The following is a 15516-nucleotide window of genomic DNA, read 5'->3' on the forward strand; positions in this document are numbered from 1 at the left end:
TAAACGGCAATAAACTATTTGCTTCAAACGACGTTCAAAAAGATAACAAGCGACGACTGCTAAATTTAAGGGGAGTCTATATCTGATTTCTTTCAAACAGAAAATTTTAACACAAATTTATACTTGAACTTGAAACGAGTAATAAAATATGGCAAATGACTTGCCATTTTACGACTAAGAAAGATGAAAACTCATTCAAACATATTTTTAAACTTCAGCAACATTCAGATTTAGAACAAATACAATCTATACTTTATAACAATCAATCAGCAGATCTAAACAATAAACTAGTAGTAGTGAACAAATAGGAAAATTTGTTTTATCAGCTTAAACTCAGACGTTATTGAGAATAACTATTCTGCTGTTATAATTCCAAATTTTAATGCGGTTCTTACTTTACGTTTATATGCTTAGAAAAATGTTAACATTGCGCTCTCTTGGCAACTTATAAAATGCAATTTTTCACTAAAATATTGCGTCCCCTGACGACTTATGTAAATTGCAACATCTTCAAAAGAACATTGTACACTTGAGTAACAAAACTGATTTTTATGATCGAAATACTGCGCCCCATGCTAATTATGTTAGTTGCAACATATATTATGCACTTACCTAAAAAGACTGTGCTTTTTATGATCGAAATACTGCGCACCCATGCGACTTATGTTAGTTGCAAAATATATTGTGAACTTAACTAAATAGATTAAGCTTTTTAGGATCGAAATACTGCGCACCCATCCGACTTATGTTAGTTGCAACATATATTGTGCACTTAGAAGAAGAAATATTATGCTCGTTAGCAAATAAAATGTGCACCTAAGCACTAAAAAAGCATATACAAAAGTATAAGTAGAAATAACCGCAAAAATCATATAGTATTTTTAGCAAAACATCCCTGACATCACGCTTCTCTTTTAATAAAACTCAATAAACCACTACTTCATAATTGTATTATAATTGTAGACTTGCTGTGTCCAAGTACAAAATTTTTCACACAATTTTTCTACTATTATCAGAGTAAAATGACACAAAGTAAAGTATAATCGCAAATTATACTGTCAAAATTTCAAACTCGTTAAAAAGTTGTTTAGTCATAAACTAAAGTTTCTTTTTTCCGCTGCGTTTTTTAATTGATAAGGCACCTGATTCCTTATAGAAGACTCACAAAATTCAGGTTCCGGCGTGGTTTCCAATTATCCCGTTACAGAGATCTTATTTTGGGGTAATAGGGACTCGTAAAGTAGATTAGTAAACCAACCAAAACAACACTTATATTTTATTTACATAAACTAAACAACACAAAGATACAATTACATTACTCTATACTAGAAATACATTTAAACACAAATGATAATACAATTATAATAAGTATATAATAACTAATCAAGAAAGAATCTTAAATTTAATATGTTTAAAATGCATCTTAACTTTAAGCACACCAAAACCTCCGAATGCTCTGCCGAAACTGCTTATAGATGCATTAAAAAACGCATTAGTTCTCTCAAATAAATAATTTTATTGTGGGAAAACTTATCAAAATGCATAATTTTTACAAAATATTCCCACGCTCTAAAGTCCTAAAACATTTATTATTTATGATTCCTGTTTTAAATAGACTATTTTTAAGAGTTTTCACACCATCGGTAGATTCTAATTCATCTCTCTGTATATTTTTGTTTTTTAGCTTATGTTAGCGTCTGATGAACTGCTGATGAACTGATTAACAGGGTAACGGTGTAACCCAATAAAAGTTAGACAACAAATTAGTATAACTTATTTTAAAAACTTAAGTCTGATTGGATGAAGATTAAGTTTTTTAACCTTGTTTTTCATAACGACTGGAAGATAAAACTAATAAAAAATTAATAAAAAATTAATAAAAAATTACTAAAAAATTAATAAAGCAATTTACCTAAACATTAAAATCAAAAAATAACAGTTTGTGGGGAAATTGTAGGTCAAAAAACAATTTAGTTTAACTAACGCTTTTTTAAACTTAAGACGAAGTTTGAAACTTATGTATTAAATAAACAAAATAAATGAAAGTATTACGTGTTTTTTGTTGTTAAGCTTACTATATAAAACATTTACCTATAGTTTTCTATATTCACTTAAAACGTTTAGTACTAAAGCATTGAATGCAACGAATTGGTAATTGTAATGATCAAGTTTAAGATGAAAGAAAATAATGACTAAAACTTGTTCCACAAATATATAATACAATTTGTTACAAAAAATAACTTAATACAGCTTTTCTAGCAATTTCGATTAGTTTGAAATTCTAAAATTATTACAAGAATTTGCGGAATAAATTGCTTAAATACATTCAAACAGTTAAAAAATAAAAATATTGTTCAGCAGTATTATCTACAAGTGAAATATCATAAGTTTGAACAAAAAGTTGTAATTTTTATATACTTATAAGCAAAAAGCTATTATAGATAAGTTTATTATAACAGTTTTGTTCTTTACTCATAATTTGTTTAATGCTTAAAAATAATTCTAAATATTAAGTTTTTAAGTACTTATAAAAGAATAAATTATAGAGTAAACTAAAATATAGTACTTTATTAGTGTAATTAATTACTTAAAGAAAACATGTTTTTAAACGTGATAAAAAACTTTTATAAATCAATATAAGTTTGGCCGTTCATAGAAAACAGGCTTCAAAAATACGTGGATTACTAAATCAATCATCATTCATCTTAAACAAAACTTTTCCGAATCATTAGTTCATAATTGGAAGTATTTCTAGTGAGTATAACATTATTACGTCATTGCAAGCCTCGTATATTTCGCGTTTTACTTTAAAAATTGATACATTTTTGTATTTAAACTCATTTATAGTTTTTTATTCTAATTAAAATTATTTTTTAAATTTGCTGCACATTTACTGACGAGGTATTTAAGCATAACTTAGTTAGCTGTATAAATTTTTTGAGAAAAAAATCATTATTTACTTATAATATACTAAGTAATGAATTTAAATTTGTTTTAATTAACGAAATATTTTAAAACGAGTATAACGATTAGAAAACATAGCAATTAAATAATACATTATTTTTTATTTTTTTTAAAACATCTATTGTTTTAATAAATAAATATTATTAAAAAACAAAGTAACTTACTTACATAAGGTGATATGCTTTTTAAGTTTAAACATTACTTTTTAAAACAAAATCTTTCATGTGATTTAAAACAAAATGTTTCATGTTCAATAAATTTATAATTAATATACTTTAACAAATATTTTATTTCACGAGCAGGACTGTAAAAACAAAAACACCTAGAATAACGATACTACTACGAAAAAAGTCTAACAGAATTTAAATTAAACTATTTTGCTAACAAAATTATCTAACACAAAGTTTAAATTTAATAATTACCAACATACTTAAACTAAAAAACTAAAAATAATGTAAATTAATCATTTTCAAATGATTAATAAAATTTTTTAGAGAAACATACAAACACAGCCTAACATTTTTAGTTTAGAAGATGCGGTCTAGTAAATCAGCTTTGAACAGTTTTTCAAACATATTTAACGAACTTTTGAAAAGCTTGTTTTTAGTAATAGTTTAATAATTTTTTTTAAACTTTCACGAGCATATTTATACATTATGATAAACTTTCGTACAGTTGTTCAAAACAAAAACCTGCAAAAATTTTCAATAAATGAAAATCCTGTAACAGTAACTTAAACAAAATTTTTAGTACTAACGCAAAAATTGAAAAGATTTTATTACCAAGTTCTAAAACCTAATTAATAAACCAAACTCAATATTGAAAACATAGAATTTTAAGCAAAGAAAAAACAGTTTAAAGTAATACATGTAAAAATTGGTACAGATTTAATAGCTTCTTTTTTTTTTATTTAAACAAAACAAATACTCTAAAAATAGGTGTTAGTTTATTAGTTATTACAAGTTAAACAATTATAGATTTTTTAAGTTTACAGGCTGAAAAAATGCTTTATAGAAAATAAGTATTAAGTATAATAGAAAAAGTATAAACAGTAAAAAGTAAAATGTGCAAAGCCAGTTTTTTTTTTTTAACACTTACTGTTATAATTAAATTGTTTTTATCACATATATATTTACATAGCATCTCAAAAGTTTTTACTTTTCTTATAAACAACGATTTCAAATTTTGCCGTATTTTGTTTAACCGGCTTTAAATAGTCTTTACATTGAACCATATTTAACATTATGTACAGCAAGAATTTAACGACTCAAATTGTAAAAAAACAAGACCGAGTTTTTGACTTCTATACTCGTCATTACGTCACTAATTGTTTTACAACGCAAAGCTTCCTCACGGCAAACGATTCATTTAACACTTTTTTTACAATTTTCATGCAAAAGTATATTATCGTATGCGTTATCTCCAACCTTCTTTCTTTCCTTAATTACACAAGTATTTGAGTATTAAACGCAAAAAGTATGTTTCATAAGAATTTATGAAAAAAATTTAACCTCTCTGCTTTTATTTTGTTAAAACTAGAAAAACTTACAAGATCAAAACTCATTCTAAATACTTATATGTTAAATTTTATGTTTTTTAAAGTTGTCTTTTGTTTTGGCTAAAACTTTCAGTATTTATATAGTTTATGAAATATTTTAAGCTGTAAAACTCTTTTAAACTACTTTTGGAACTTATTGTTCAGGAGCTGATTAAATTTTACTTATTAAAAGAAAAAATCATTTAACTTGAAAGAATAGTTTGAATTATTTTTAAAGTATCAACCATAACTTTTTTTACACAGTAAGAGCGAACCAAACAGTTTTTTGGAGATAAAACCTAAAGAAATTTTAACTTAAAACTAAGTTACTTAAGTCATCTTAATATATAAATAAAACGAAAAAAGGTTTTTTGTTTTAGACTAACTATATTAAAGTTTTACTTTACTTTTTTAGTACCATAGCTTTTAATGCAATAACTTAATTTTAATTTTTAGTTATATGTCCTAACTAAAAATAAATTTAACTTTTAACTTCTACTACTAATTTCTTAAATATGTATTAAAAGCAAATAAAACTTAATTTATGGCATAAAGTTTATGCAGCTTTTTCAGTAACTTTAATTTTGCTATTATCTTAAAAATGTTATTAAAACTATCTGAATGTGCACTTAAAGAAAAAAACCGTTTAGCATTGACCGGAAAACGTAAAAAGTTATTATAAAACATATTTAATCGTTACGTTCCTACGACCTAAACAAAACAAAATTACTTAGGTTTAAGCATTTTTACTTAAATTTTAATTTGTACTAATTTACTGTTTCGTTACTGCATACACCGTCCTTCTTTACGGCTAGTCAAACTTTAAGGTGTTTAAGTAGTTTACATTCAAAAACATTCTCAATTTTAATTTTATAATATTAGACACATTTATACATATACTGCAACTCAAAATATTTAAAAATTCAATATGAAAAACAAACCTGTTTAATTTTTTAAAATCAATGTAAGTTTAGCTTTTTATAAAACAATGGCTTCAAAAATACCTGGAACATGAAAGCACTTATAATTGATTTAAAACAAAAATTTTTCCAAACGAATAGTTCATAATTGGAAGTATTTTATAGTGAGTATAACATTATTACGTCACGTCAAGCCTAATAGCACAAAACTTTTGCGATTTTTAACATTTTCATTTATTTTCGGTATTAGAAACATTGTTTGAAAAAAATAAACATTTTTTAACGCACTGACGAGCTTTTTGAAAAAAACTTAGTTTGGTTATTGAATTAAAAAAATCATATTTCCTACCAACAGTGTTATGAACGGTAAATTTATATTTAATTTGTTAAATATTAACAATATTTGTTTGTTTATTTTATAGTTAATTAGTAAATTCAAAATATATAAAACAATAAACAAAAAAAAATAGAAGTTTACTTGTCAATAAATAATATTTTAATACATTAGCTGTTATATTTTAAAGTACACAACATTACTGGTTTAAAACAAAATATTCAAACGTTTTCAAACATAAAGTAACAATTTTATAGTTAATCGAGACAAAAAGACAATTAAATATACAAACAGAACTATAAAAACTTATGTAACTTGTATAATGATATTCTGACAAAAAAAAACATTAGACTAAAATCAGCACTAAGCTATTTTTAAATTTGGCTATTATAAATACAAAACTTAAAATTTAACTTAAAAGTTACCAAAACACTTTAAAACACAGAAGTAAAATTAATGTAAGCTAAGACATTACAAAAGGTTAGTATAATAATTAAAATTTAAAATAAAAAACAGCTTTTTTAAGCTGAGCTGGTCTTTTCATAAACTTGATAAAAACGGTTTAAAAAATATTTAACTGACTTTTGGGAAACTTCTTTTCAGTAATAGTTTAATAATAAAAAACTAAACTTTTGCGAGCACGTTTATACATTAAGATAAGTATTCGCACGTTTGTTAAAACTGAAGTCTGAATATAAACGCAATTCAAAAGAAATCTGTAATTGTAATTGTAAAAGCTTTTGTAAAAATTGCTTAGGTTTTCTTTTAAAACTTCAAAAGCTTAATTAAAAAACCAATATTATCATTAAAAATGTTCAATTAAAAACAATGAAACTATCGGCACTTAAAATATTACCAAATTGATACACAATTCTTTTTACTCTAAAGCAATTAAAAAGTATTATTTTGTACAAACCTACTTCTACCTAAAAACTAACAATTAAAATTTGTTTAAAATATTACAAAAACAAATAATTGCAACTCAAACTACTATGCGACTTTTTAGGTTGGCGATGTTTTCTAAAAAAGTAAAGTATTTATGAAAAAAAGATAATTTAAGATTCTAATTGGCTTATAGATTATGCAAAACCAGCTTTTTAATTAATACTAAATGTTACAACTATATCTTTCTTGCATCATTTCATTCATAACATAAAACGATTACACGACATCTTAAAATATTTTTACTTTATTTTTACAAAAATCTTTAGTTTTGCCGTATTTGGTTGAACCGGCTTTAAATAGTCCCTAACAGCCTCTATACTCGTTTTTTGAATTTTAACAAAGTTTAACGACTTATATCGTAAAAAAAGATTGAATACTTTACAACTATACAATTTGTTACGTCACTATTTCTTTCGCAATGCAAAGTTTTTTCACAGTGAATTATTTATTTATTTAACTTTTTTTACATCGTTTCCAGTAAGGTATAAGTTTCTGTTTATCTTTCCTTGATAACACAAATTTTTAATCACTATAAAAGTATGTTTTGTGAGACCTTATAAAAAAATTTCAACATGTCTAATATATTTCGTTAAAACTAGAAAAACTAAAAAGGTCTAAGTTCATTCCAAATACTTATATGTTTACTTTATATGTTTTTCTAAAGTTTCCTTTTGTTTTTGTCTACAACTTTCAGTATTCGGTTGGTATTTGAAGTAAAGTAAGCTGTCAAAACTTAAATAAATTTTTAAATAAGTCATTTAAAGATGATTAAATTTTATTTAGTTAAAAAGAAGAAACGTAGAGTTAAAAAAAACTACAAAAAGCTTTTTTTATTACAAAGTATTAGCTATACAAACATTTTTCTGACACAAAACTCGAAAAAAAAAATTTAAGACGAATTTAAGGCTTATGTAATTTAAATAAACATAAAAATAAAATTGTTTCTTTGTGTTCTTGTTGTTAGACCAACTATATTAAGTTTTTTTTACTAAAATATCGTTTAGTACTAAAGCTTTGAATGCAATAAATTATTTAGTGTTTTAAAATATCGTTTATAAGTAAAAACTAATTAACTCAAATTCTACTACTTATTTTTCAACTCCTCAATATACAACGTGCTTTATGGCAACTTTCTTACTGTCTTCGATTTTGCTAAATGTCTTCAAACTATTATTGAAGTTATCTAAATATGGATTATACAAAATAAATTTTTTTTATTTATTTTATAGTATAAAAAACTTAGCCTTAAATGGAAAGCGTAAGATTCTATTACAAAACTTTGCTAATTGTTACGTTTTTACGACCTATTACAAGAAAAATTACTTTGTTTTAGGTGATTGTACTTTAGCAACTTCACTTGGTACTTATTGTAAGTGTTTACTGTTTCGTTACATTATACATTTCTATTTTTACGGCTAGTTAAACTTTTAAGTGCATTAGCTTTAAGAAAACACATATTACTCAAACTCAATATCATATTTTTAGGTATAAATACAAAAAAATTAATTCGAAAATTTTTAAGAATTATTATAAAAATAAACATGCATAAACGTATTTATTCATTAATCAATATAAGTTTGGCCATTTATAAAGAACCGCCCTATTACAAGTAAAATTAGACCTGTACAGATTTTTTAAAAGTTTATAAATTTTTTAGATTAGTACAAACTTTAATTTTTGAAATAAAACTTAAGATTCTCGTTAGTTTATAGACTATGCAAAACCAGGTTCTGTTAATAATTCTAATAGTTACCATTAAATATACATTATACTATTTTGTTTAATCCATGAATGAATAACAAGGCATTTCAAAATGTTTTAAACGTTTTTTGTAAACAGTAAATTTTTGGTTTTGCCGTACTTTGTTAAACCGTCTTTAAATACAAAACAGTTAGAAAAACTATTTTTATACATTAAAACAGCCAAAAATTTTAATGACTTACTTTCTAGAAAGAAGGCGGATTTTCTGATGAACTTATGCTTTCTACGTCACAATCATTTGTACAGTTGAATCTCGCAGTTGAAGATTATTTAAATTTCTATAACTTATTTTATCATCAAAGAATAAAATCTTTGTGTTTTTTGTTTACTTAGAGAAATAATAAGTTATAAAATAGAACTGTTTAAATAATATCATGAGTAATAGTTTTTAGTTTATAACAGTTTAAATTTAAATTATAACACAAAGTAAGTGATTTATGTTTAAAAACTAAAATCCAATGAAATTTATACTAAGTTTTTAAAATATATTACTTAAAATTCTTAAATATTTAAGAAAGGTGATTTATTTGTTAAAACTAAGTATAAAATCAATTGTTATATAAATTAAATAACAAGTTACTAGAATATTAATACTAAAAATTTGCTAATTTTAAAAGTGAAAACTTTTAATGTTGATATCAATAATCGTATTAAGTTTTTAAAGGAAACTTGTTGATTTCATCGCTGTCCAGTTAATAAGTATTATAGTTATAACACTTTGTATTACTAACAACTTTTTTGACACTGATTATAGGGTTTTATTTAATAATAAATAATTCAAAACTTTTAGTATTATTATAAAACCTTACACAGGATTAATTTTATTTAAATGAAATAGGTTATATAGTTGACGAAATAAATAAAAACGAAAAAAAAAAAAATGCAACAAATATAATACTTATATATAACGGAAAGTTTTAACTGTAAAGCTCGTTTTAAAACATTTTTGTGAAACTTTTTCCAAGAATTAAATGTCAATACTACACATGTAAACTTAAAATTTACGTGTTACGTTGTAAACCCTGGTATTCGTATTTTTGGAAAATTTATAAACAAGGTTATTACCGAAGCTGATGCATGTACTTAAAAAAATAATAAATATTTTTTAAGATACTTTTGTAATTAACTGTTATGTTTTACTTATATTTTTTAACAAACATAAATATAGTGTAATGATTATGTTATAGAAGTTTCTCATGATATAGATGATATAAACTATCTTTTTTTAATTAATATGAGACTTATTAAACAGAACATATTTATTTAAAGTTTTACTTTAATACATTAAGTTTTACTCATTAGTAGTAGTTGAGTAAAATTTAACTCATATAATCTTGGCATGTACTTTTGTATTTACAACTTGTTATCTCATATATAGTAAGTATATATATTGGAAAACTTTATTAGCCGTATTTTAGAAGATTGAAACAAATAAATGTTTATTTATTTAAAGAGGAAAGATATATTGAAAGTTTTAGAGCCTTCTCAAAAAGTATACTAAAAGCGAGAATTTTAAGCTGTTAAGTATTTAAATAGGATTACATTTACAACCATGTTTCTTTAAAATTTATAAACTAAAATTATAATAACATTTTTACTAGTAAAATTTTATCCGCCGTATTTTTTACAACGACAACAAAAGAAAATTACATTGGTGGATGAAGAAATGACATTGTACTTTTAAACTATCAGAGCCTGCTCGATCATGAAATTAAAAGCGAAAAGGTTTCGGCGTAATTTCCAACGATTACGTCACTGGCAGCTTTACAGTGCATAAGTTTTTCACATCATAGACTATTTTGATTGGTTGGTTTTTTGCGGAGAATTTTAAGCTACTTTTTTTCAACTTATAAATTTAATTAACGAGATAATTTAGCTGTAGCTTAAAAAGATTCTTATAAACGAATGTAACTATTGTAACATAACAATATGATAAAAGTGAAAATTTTAAAATACTTAAGCGATAATATATAGAGAGGAACTCGGAGTTTCTTATTAAAAATGTTTTTACTGTTTCTTTTAAAGTATTTTTCTGCTGCTAAAAGTTTTCATTAAAATAAGATAATGTTATAACCTAAAGTTATAAACATGTGTATTTCTTCATGTTCTTGTTAAAAAACACTTAACAAACAGCTTTTGATTCAAAATAGGTGAACAAATATTTGTAGAAACTTTTCAGTCATGTAGTCTTATTGAAATAGTTAAATAGCTTAACATTTTAAAGTTTAAACATTTAAACTATAACATATGATTAGTACAATACATTATAGTAGTTTAATTGATTTACAATAAGTTTCCTATTACTTGTAGTGTAATTTTTTTATCATTGTACTAAGTAAAAATTTATATTAATTGACTTTGTTTTAAACTTTGATACTGTTAAACATATATACAATTTAGTAACAATAATACATTAAGGCAGTGCTTCTGAAATGGGGTGCCTCTCAGGAGCTGCGTGAAGCCTTTTGAAATTTAAAAAAGAAAATTTATTTAATTAAACATTTTATGTAAAATTAAAATTAGGGGTTCCACGGAAAAGTTGAACTTTAGAAAAGGGTTCCGCCACAAGAAAAAGGTTCAGAAGCACTGCATTAAGGGACACAATTTTAGACTTTAACTGTGAGAAAACTAAATAATAAAACATAATTTTTTTTAAAAGCACATCACTAAATAATTATAGTTAATAAAGGTTATTAACATAATAACTTGTTGGTATTTCCGTAACAAAGAAAATTTAGTTGGTAAATCATAAGATTTACTAACTTTGAGATTAAGTCTTATTAGTCTATATTTTTTTATTATTATCGTAATTTATTTAGTCTTAAGAAAGTTAGAACAGTTCGTTATATTTTGATCAAGTTATTGATTGAAAAAAAATTGCATTCAACATTCTGTTAAATTAAATTATAAGCGTTTATGATATGTACAGTAACCTCTCGATTATTTACGCACATTGTGTCTACAGAAAATGTGCGTAAAGATACGAGAGGTACCAAATATACTTACTGTAATGGCTGTTTTTGATATTGCTTCTAGTTAAAAGTAGACTGGGGAGTAAAAATAAAAGATAAAACTATACATATATTAAAAAAGAATGTGAAAATTTTTACATCTTTAAATAATAAATAGATTTTATCTTTATTTATATGTGACTTATTAGATACTTAACGTTATACTATTCTACTTAGCAAATTCAATTTACAATTAAGCATTTGCTTACAATGAAGAACAGGTGTGGTATCTATATAAAAATTTATTTCTATAGCTTTTAGAAAAATATACATTTGATGCTGTAATGGATTTCTTCTTTTGAACAAAAATATGTAAAATATAAGAAAAATTGTTTATGTTACTACAACTTTTTTTTATACTTCACCTTTGCCCACATAAGGATAAACTTATCTTGCACTGTATGAAAGATGTGTTAATGGATTTTTTAAGTAGGAATTTACACTATTTGACACAGTCATATTTATTTTAAAATTCAAATTCAGTCTCTTATTGTTAACAAAACTTCTGATATACTGAGGTATAACTAAATGTTTATCAATTAGTTAAGGAACATAAGTTTACAAAGTCTAAAGATATAGAGAGGTAAGTTAGCATTTAAAAACATATTTTAAATTTAAATTATACAATAAACCTAATTTGTGCAATATTAAAAAAACATTTTTTTTTATTTTTGAATGTTTTTGAATTTTAAAAAGCGTAACTAGACGAGAGTGCGTAACGTCACGAGTGCGTAAAGATGCGAGAGGTTACTGTAATGTATATTATAAAGAATACTTTATTGCAACAACAGACTTTTAGTTTGATATTTTAAAGTTTAAAAAAAAAAACATGTTGTTAAAACAAAGTAAAAATATTAATACAACATATATTTTGTCAGTAAATATGATCATTTTTGTTTAACCAGAAGAAAAAACTGAGAAAACTTTTAAACAGTATCAAAAAATTATCTTGAAAAAGTAGAACTTAATGCTATGTAAAGCTATTTATGACGTCATAATGTAAAGCTGTCAATTTGTTTGCCTCTTATTAAATTAAATGAGTTAAGTAAAAACGATTAATGCAACTCCTAGTCAATTTTTGGTTGTTTCTGAAGCCATTTTGGGTTTAATTAGTATATGTATGTTATGTAAGTATAATCTTGAAAATTTATTTTTGCTTTTCTTGATTTATAACATAAATTCGGATAATTTCAATAGATAACTAACTTGTATTAGATAGGTTAAAAATAAAAATACATTAAAGCTTTAAAATGTTTTACTAAATTGTTGTCAAGTCTATAAGCTATAACACATTTAAAAAAAATAATTCAAGTTTTACTAGTATTTTCTAGTACATTATTTTTACTGTTCAATTTCTGTATAAACACAAACTCTAGTTCTGCATTATTAAACGGCAATAAAAGGAACAAAAAATTTTTACTTTATATAAGGTGAATATTTTATGATTTTGGTTATTGAAAGCGTTATTTTGTTCTAAGTTCGTTATTTTACGTCACTGTTACATTCATTGTTCAAGTTTTTTTCACAGTTAATCACCACTCTACTTATTTTTACTTTTTAATCAGCACAAGTACAAAACCTTCAGTGTGTTTAAAATTATTTAAAAATATATTTAGTTTAATATCCAATTAATTGTATTTGCAAATCACTCATATCTAGTCAAAAAAGCTTAGTTTATATATTTTTTTCGTTTTAATGTATCTGCATTACAAACTGTCAACAAATATATTTGTAAACTTATTAAAAAAAACTAAATTGACTACCAACTGAATCTGTAAAAAAGAACCGTGATTATCTTAGTTTGAAATAAGCTTCGCATTTTTAGCTCTTAACAAGCTTATCGTAAACTAATTTTGTTTAAAAAATATTATATATCTGTTTTTTTTTTGTTTAAATTGATAAAATGCTAAGCTTAAATCAATATTTTGTAAAATTAAATCATAAGTATAAATGATTAAATAAAATAAAATACTTATCTGTAACAACAGACCTTTTAGTGTAAAAAAAAACAAATATACTGTAAAAATCTAGTATAACTATTAACTTAAGTTGTATTTTCGTAATTAGTGTGCGATTAAAAATTGTATTTAAAGATATATCAGTATAACAACTCAAAAACATTTCAAAAAAAAATGAAAAAATTACTTTGAGAAAGGAGAACTTTATGCTCTCTGAAGCTACTTGTGACGTAATAGTTCTAAGTTGTCGAAAGTTTTCCCTCTTATTGTACTAGTCGATATGAAAAAATAAAGACTAACGCAACTTTGAAGGAAATGGCTTATGTGTTTTTTTCTTTGAAGCCAATTTGGCTCAAAAATATTATAACCAATCCTTAAAAAGTTTTTAAAAATTTGATTTTTTTTTATATCGATAACTGGTTTGTAATCATAACTAACTTCAAACTATAAAATGTCTTATTAGATTTTTAAACTATTTAGATTAGTATGTTTGAAATGTCTGAAAGTATGTAAATTTTTATTTAAGTTAATTAAGGTTTTTTCGTTTTTTGTTATTTAAATATCTAAGTTTTAGTTTGTTAAGCTTTTCCAGAACTGCTTTTATTAAATGTAATTTTCATTTTTAAAAAGTTTTTGTTTTCACAAGACTTATTTTTATTAAATGATTTTTGACAATGAACTTTGGTTTATACTTATTAGAAAATATCAAAAACCATTTTCATCATAAGGCATTTAACAACAAAATTAAAGCATTGTTTTATTCATTTAAGTTATATATCTGACAAAAGAAACAAAAAAGAACAAAAAATAAACTGTATATCATAAAGTTTTATTGTAAAGAAAGTTTAAGACTAAATGTTAAATCTTTTGTAATAGTAGTATAGTAGTTGTATTATACATGGTATAGTTGTAATAGTAAATGTAGTTTAATTACACATCTAGACCTAAAACTTAATGTTTTATTTTTAGTTGTTCTGTCATAAAACCTAATTACTGTGTTTAACCTCAAGAAAATTAGAACATTTTGTTATTTTTTGTTCAATTTATTAATTGAAGAAAATTTGCATTCAACATTTTGTTAAATTAAATTGTAAGTGTGTATGATATGATGTATATTATAAAGAATACTTTATTGCAACAACTGACTTTTTAGTTTGATTATTTAAAGTGAGAAAATTACATGTTGTAAAAACCAAGTAAAAATATTAATAGAACATATACTTTGTCAATAAATATGATCATTTACTTTAACCAGAAGTAAAAACTGAGAAAACTCTTATACACTATGAAAAATGTTATCTTGAAAAGGGAGAACTTTATGCTATGTGAAGCTTTTAATGACGTAATAATGTGAGGCTGTCAATTTTTTTTTCTCCTGTTAAACTAAGTGATTTGAAAAAACGATTAATGAAACTCTTGGTCAATTTTTGGTTGTTTTTTTGGTAGCCAATTTGGGTTTATTAAGTATGTGAACAAAATCTTAAAGATTTATATCTGCATTTTTTAATTTATAAAATAGTTTCGGCTAATTTCAACAGATAACTAGTTTATATTAGATGAATTAAATATAAAAAAGAACATTACTTTTTTTTAAATGTCTTACTAAACTGTTGTTAAGTCTAGAAACTTTGACACATAAAGAAAAAAATATTTTAAGACCTACAAGTTTTTTCTAGTTTAAACAGTTAGGTCTATAAAATATTTAACTGTTCAATTTTTGTATAAACACAAACTTCTGCCCTATTGACCAGCTACAAATGAAACAAAAATTTCCACTGTATGTCAAGTGAAAATTTTGTGACTTTAATTATAGAAAGCGTTATTTTTTTTCAAGTTCGTTGTTTTACCCACTGTTACTTTCATTTTTAAAGTTTTTTTTCACAGTTAACATCTCACTCTACTTATTTTTACGTTTTTAATCAGCACAAGTACAAAACCTTCAGTGAGTTAAGAATTATTCAAAACTACTATTTAGTTTAATAATGAATTAATTGTATTCGCAAATCATTCATATCTTGTCAAAAAAGTCTAAGTCATATTTTTTCGCTTTAATAACTTGTTTTTGATATTTAAATTAGTTTAGCTT

The sequence above is a fragment of the Thalia democratica genome, chromosome 2 (assembly GCF_965202585.1).
Source record: "Thalia democratica chromosome 2, ktThaDemo2.hap1.1, whole genome shotgun sequence".
Classification (NCBI taxonomy): domain Eukaryota; kingdom Metazoa; phylum Chordata; class Thaliacea; order Salpida; family Salpidae; genus Thalia; species Thalia democratica.